Genomic DNA, 6,856 nt, shown 5'->3' with positions numbered 1-6,856 from the left:
CGGCTGCTGCTGTGGAATAATCATTATTTGGGGGAATGTTGCTGCGGGGCTGAGTGAAGGAGCTCAGTGTCAGGATGAGCCCCAGATGGGCCAGAGGGCGATGCAGCTTGGTGGTCCACGCCGTAGTCCCCATGCCAGGAGCCTGCGGATTCTCTTCTTCTCTTTTCCCCCATTTTTTTTTTTTTTTTTTCACAGCCTGAGCAGTTGTCCAGGCCAGTTGTCCTCAGGGGCTGAAGAACTGCCTCTTCCCATCGATATTTTGGGTGCCAAATTTCCACACACAGGCTGTGCTTCTCTTTACGCACCCCAGTGGTTGGTAATGGGGTCACGACTCAGTGAAGCCGAGGACGCTGGTGACCCTATTGCTATAGCACCCAGGCACTTCTTGTGTATTTAAAAATAGAAACACCAATACCGATCCATTCTCTATCAGGCCCGGAGGGGAAGCAGCTTGATTAGCTTATGGATCTCCTCATTTACGTGTGAGTGACCGTGGTGTCCGGGGAAGGGGATGGAGGATGCTCAGGGAGATATTGGGCAGCAGCCGGGAGGGGAGACCCCCTGGTCACATCCATGAGTCGTGCTGTGGGTGTCCAAACGGTGCCAACATCTCCAGGTTGTGTCCCCAAAATGCCCTCAGAGGCTGGTTTTCGGCAGGGCGGCTGGCACAGAGCTGATGGATGAGCCTTTGGGGTGCCGTGTCGGGCTATGTCACCGTGATCGATAACGGGGAGCCAGGGAAATATGCATAGGGAGAAGGATGAAAAATGCAGGAGTTCGTGAGCTGTGGCTCTTCAGTGTCAGCTCGCAACGTGCAATACGTGGCGTGGGTCCACCTGCAACGATTTCGCCCTCGTGTCCCTGCACCCAAAGCCAAGGTCCTCAGGGAAACCCCATGGGTTAATGCTGGGGCTGCTCCCAGCTCTCTGCTTTTTTTATGTAACAGGGAAAAGTCATTTCATCTCCCTTCCCAAAATCCAAGCGGGTAACACGGAGCAGATTAACTTTCAAGGTCAGGTTGGACAGGGCTCTGAGCAACCTGGTCCAGTTGAAGATGTCCCTGCACATGGCAGGGGGGTTGGCCTAGATGACCTCTAAAGGTCCCTTCCCACCCAAGCCATTCCATGATTCTATGATTATTTTGCAGCCTGATGTCTCTGCCTTCTTCAATGCAAATAAACCCCCAAATCAATGCAAGTGGGAAAGGAAGAGGGGAAAGCACTTGGGTCGCATCCAGCCGGCGAGTGGGTCGGTGTGGAGGTCACAGGCATTTGCTGGCATGGATTGAACGTGTGGATTAGCCGTGGCTTGGTGCATTCAGCTGGTGGGAGTCAACCCTATAGCAACCAGGAGCAGAAGAGGGCAGTGGGGTTACCCACTGTGCCGGCCGGCAGCTGCCGGGAACGCCTGGGACGCAGCAGATATGTCTCCCGATGGTCGGGGAGGGACCGGCTACGTTTTAAAAAAAAAAAGTGATTTATGCTCTAATCGTTCTTGAAGCTTCATTATTCCAAGCATTAGTGTGTCTGAGCCAGTGGCCTTATTTGTTAATGCACTGAAAGCGGCAGCAGATGTGCTATTTTTCATTTGTGACCTGATCAGCTCGCTGATTCATCTACTTCCATTTTCGTTTCCCTGTCATTGATTTATTAATGATGTCTTACTTATCTGGGGCTCTTTTGGAGAGCTCCTATTGCCCAGCCCCCAGAGAGATGCTGGAGGAGCCCTCTCCCCTCCCCAAATATCCCCTTTTTTCTAACCATATTCATCCTCATCGCTCCAGAGATTAGATGCTTTAATCATTTAGTAACTGAAACAACCTCTGCGGCTTGTACAATTTCTGGAAAATTTGTCTGCTGAGAGAGCAACCTCCCTCTTTGCCACGGCAGACGGGGTATCCCATCCTCCAGGGACGTATTTGGGCATGGGGGGACACGGGGGCTCCATCCAGGAGTTCCACAGGATGCAGGGGGGGATGTCCAGGCTGAGAAAATTCTTGCTTTTCTATCCTCTCTGGGTTTGTCTAGCCTGGAATAATCCCAGGGGCAGAATTTGTGCAAGAAGCTCAATTTCCTCCTTTGCTTTGAAAAGCTGGTAAGGAGTTTGATCAAACTTGGGGGAGCTTATATGGATCTTCTTGGACAAGCAAGTCCTTTCTGCACTGCCTATTTCACCTGGGCTATGCTGGATCCATGAGAAATTATTCATTTTCTGCCTTCTACTCTGAAACATTTCTTTATTCCCACATCTCTAACAGCAGGTTATTGGTTTGTCTTTGCCGCGTAAGGGGCTTTTCCTCCTGCCTCCATCCCACCGATGAATCTTTTCCAAGCCACCAAGCAGAGGGAGCTGCAGTGACCTGGGAAAAAAGCTACGGCCAACCCTGTCCCGCAGTGTCCACAGGGATTTCTGTCCATGGCCGTTGCCAGGCTCTTGGCATCCAGCATCTCTCAGCCTTTTTGCTCTTGAAACCTTTGTTCGCTTGGCATCAGCTTTGCCAAGCTGCCCAGCCATGTCCAAAAAGCCCTTCTTGCTGAAAAGTGGGATTTTTTGCTAACCAACTCTGACCTTTGGGGCTTTTCAGAAACCAAATTCTGCCATAAAATATACACTTAAACCTCCTGAATTTGGGGAAGGTCGTTCCAAGTTTATTCACAGATCCTCTGTGCTTAAATTCAGCCAGCCCTAGAGCATCACCCCTCATACAATACCAAGATGCCCCCATAAATTGCTCCTTGCTCCCACCTTTCCTGCTGGAAATGCCTGGGAAATACTGTGGAATATGGCTGAATCCCTGGGGGCACCATCTTTTGCTTCTGGGGCTATTTGAGGGATTTACGGTGTTGTTCAAGTAACTGATCCCTGAGCCTCAGTCATCTCGCTGCTCCATCCGTTTGTCTCTTTGATTTCCAGCCTAGTTAACTCCTTGGCTCTTTGCAGGATAGTTGGCTCATCACACAGTATCTTGGCCTTTACTGGAAACGTAGCTTAGCCTCCTTTTTTTTTAAGGAAAAATAAAGTTTCCTGTTTTTTTTTCCCTTCGCATCCTTCTCACATGATGAATTTTAGGCGCTGATAAGGGACTAAGAGGGTTACAGACCGCAGGTCTCTGTTCCATTATTGGCACTATAGACAAGCCCTTGCTGCTTTTATAAATGTAAGTACCTTTCCAAATCAATAAATCAACATTAACATTGCTTTAAATTGGTACAACACGTCAAGGGAGTTTGCTGGGTAATTCTTTTTCTTCCTGATTAATTTACTTTGGCCGTGTAAAATTCAGAGACTTCAGGGGCAGATCCTCATCTCGACAGCCCGGATTTTCACCAACGCCACATCCGAACACTCGCTTGGATGTAGCCCAACTTCAGCTGGGCACTGCGAGAGGAAAAAAAACAATCTTGTGGTTTTGTTCTCTTTCAGAAAAGAAAATACCCAGCGCCACAAACAGGGCTAAAACCCTTCCCCGAGCCCTCCGGGAGCAATCGCTTGGGAAGTGCCATTCTCTTGCCCTGAGCCACACATGCCCGCTTTCTAAGACTGGCCAAATCTGCATTGAAATGGAAGAAAGGAGCTCAGTGTTTCGGTTGGGGCTGGGAATAACGCGCGTTTTGAATCGCCGGAGGAGTGTGATGGACCCCACCTGCCTCTCCCCCCACAATTAGGGCAGCTGAGCTAAAGCCGCTTGCTTGGAAATGTCCCGAAGACATGTTTGCACATTGACACAGTCCATCACCCCTATCTCCACCGATTTTATTGTCACTATTTATTAAAGGCTCTGGAAATGTGCAAAGCTGCCTCCATCTGCAATGAAAAGGCCTTTTATGGGCTCGGGGGAGACCGAAACCCCAGGCACCTGCATGAAAAATCACCGCTCCCCCCTCTGCGGGGTGACGTAGCCACGACCTGCTCCCGTGGGCACAGGAACCTGATTTATGGGAAACTTACCCAGCTTTTTTTTTTCCCCTGAAACATTTTGAAAACAAAGCATCCAAGCCCCTCACCCCCTGGACCCTCGGTTCATCTTCCCTCGCACAGGGTGCAACGCAGCCATTGCATCGGGGCACCTCACTTCAGCGCACGTCCCCCCCTCACGGTCCCTTATTAGCAGGGTACGGATTAACCTCACACCTTCTAAAATTTGCTTGCCCATAAGCAGTCTGCAACCTCACGGCTTCAGCCTCTCCATCCCTCCAAAGTTGGGGGCTCCTCCTGGCTTCCCCCTGTATTTTCTCTCCTGGCGTTTTTGCGCCTGGGATTTGGGCTAAAAATGCTTTTTTCCCCCCCACCCTCTTTTTTTTTTTTTTCCTTTTTCTTTCTTTTTTTTCTTTTTTTTTTTTTTCCCCTTGCTTGCTCACAGCATCCTAATAGCTTGGTGTACAGCTTTGGGAAAAGCCAGGCAGTGATGTGGTGGCTTGGGCTGCCCTCTCTTGGCATCAGTGCATGTTGCACAGAGCGAAATCACCGGCCAGAAAAATCTCTCCATCGCATCTTCCCCGCCACGTTTGCCTCCCTTGCAGGGCTTGATGAGAAGGGCTGGTTTAAAGCTCTTCCATCCTCTGCTTTCATTACATGGTGGTCAGGTTCCCAATGCCCTGCTTTAAGGTCAGGGACCATATTGCGACTCCGTGATTCGGGCGCATCTGTCTGCCAGCTTCTTTAAACGAACATTTTTCAATCTCGCTTTTGGCCCTATAGTAGCTCTGAAACAGCCCTTGGGGGAGTAATTAAGGATTTTTGCACAACATTTGTGAATGTGACCTCCTGCTTCCCCCCGTGACGGTGGAAATCACTGCAGTGCACATGTGATAAGGCACGAAATCCCCCTGAGTCATGAGGGCACGCTGCTCGATAGCGCTTGGCAAGTCCTGCGACTCCTTCTTGGCAGGCAGGCTGCTGAATCTCATCAGCGAGACGCAGAAAGGTCACCGCTGAAGGTTATGGGCAATCTTTTTCTTTTTTTTTTTTTTCTTTAAAAAAATAGAAATTTGGATAATATTGATCTGGTTAACTTGATGATCTGCAGCTTGCTGGTTTTTCACTTTGCAAGACGCAGCGTGGCTCTGGTAGGGATATCTGGGTGGGGGCGCATGGTGCCAGACCCTGACCTGGCCTGGGAAAGGGCTCTTGCCCAGGTTTGGAGACCAGCCCATCTGTGGTTTTCTCTGCAGTATCTCCAGGCAGTTGTGGGGGTTTTTGCTATGTGGGCTTTGCATTTGCAGAGAAGAGATCTGGGGGGATGCTGCTTGGATGCAGGGAGCAGCTAGGTCACTCCGTGTGCTGCCGTGCCGGTAATGTGATAGGCAGTTGGGGATGAGTATCTTCCCTTGGGGGCTCTGGGGCAAAACCAAGCTGAGGGTTCAGCCCCCAAAATGCCTTTTTTTTTGCTGAAGCAAAGACTTTCTACACTCACTCCATGGTCAAGCACCCTCCGGTTACCAGGGCTTGAACCTGCCGCTCCCTGCAGTGTGTGGGTGTGGGTGCGCCGGGTGTTTGCAGAAGTGGTACCAGGAAAAAAAAAAACAAACCCAAAGCCAAAGCCACGTCATCTTTCTGACCTGTTTAGTAAAACAGCCCTTTGGTTTCCAGGCACCCCTATCTCCAAGGGGCCAAAGGACAGGCTGCTCTCTGTCCCCGTGTTTGTCACACGGACCTGATAAAATAGCTCTTGATTGCTAATTTCTCTGCTGGGTTTTTCTCTGGGGCTCTTATCGGGATGGTAGATAAGACAATGTGAGGCTGAGCAAGTGGATATGTCAGATAAAAAAAAAATAAATACTGTGCCTTACAAGTCCCTTTGTGCGTCCACGAATTTGCTGCAGCAAAAAAAGGAGCTATTTTTTCCCTTCTCTAATTTTTTCACAAGGTAATGGTCTGTTCCTGATGGGAACAAAATCAGAAAGCTGGGGCTGAAAACGTTGTTGTTTATGAAAATATCCATTAAAGGGCTGCTCGCCAACTCCTGCCCAGCTGGATCGGACCTGAAGACGCTCGTTGGCCGAGGGCTGCATTGCAGAGCTTTGGACGGAGCAGCGGCTGCTCATCACCCCGGTGCCGCCCTGGGCAGGTGGCCACCTCCCCTCCACCGCAGGCTGCGCACCCAGCCCCAGGGAAAAGCACCCCCGGCATCTCCTGAACACCATCCATGAAGCTGAAAAGCCGTGGGGATTTCTTCACAGAGCATCCCTCTTTGGCCAGTTGGTTTAAGGGAATTACCTGTTTTGCTGCCGTAGGGTCTCTGGGGATGAGGGTACTTGTGGCATGCCAGTGCCGGTGGCACCAGAACGTGGTGGGATCCAGACTGGTTAGCCCCAAATCATGTCTGAAGGTGGAGCATTGCTTTTCCTCCTGCAAATTGCTTCAAAAAGTTGTGCTTACAGTAGGGTGTCCCAACGCCCCCACACTGCGCCCCACCATCCCAAATTGAATGTTGGCCTTAACCTATCCTATAAAAAGCAACGTTTTTCCGGTGTTTTTTTTCCCAGCAGACGACTGCTCTGGGTGGAACAAGGAGGTGACCTTGCATCTCTTTACGGACTGGTGGAGCCACCACCTGCAGGAGCTGTGCCCAGCTCCAGCGTGCTCAACACCATCCGGTGCTCCTGGGGAGCCCCTTCTTTTCCAGCCTCAGCCTGGGATGGGGGTAGAGCTGCTTTGGGATCAATCCCAATGATGCTCTGGAGGCCACGGCCAGCAATGCACCCGGGATAACGCTGACAGCCTAAACTTCTTTCCAGAATAAATTCGTATTCACCGCCCACGTCCAATATTTGCTGCCGCTCTGTAATGCACAACACGAGCAAAACCCTCTGGTCTGCAGAAATGACCTAAAACCGGTACCTGGGTCCTTGGCCGG

Source organism: Egretta garzetta, unplaced genomic scaffold (genome assembly GCF_000687185.1).
Source record: "Egretta garzetta isolate BGI_Z169 unplaced genomic scaffold, ASM68718v1 scaffold647, whole genome shotgun sequence".
Taxonomy (NCBI): Eukaryota; Metazoa; Chordata; class Aves; order Pelecaniformes; family Ardeidae; genus Egretta; species Egretta garzetta.
Note: the sequence above shows the minus strand (reverse complement) of the source record.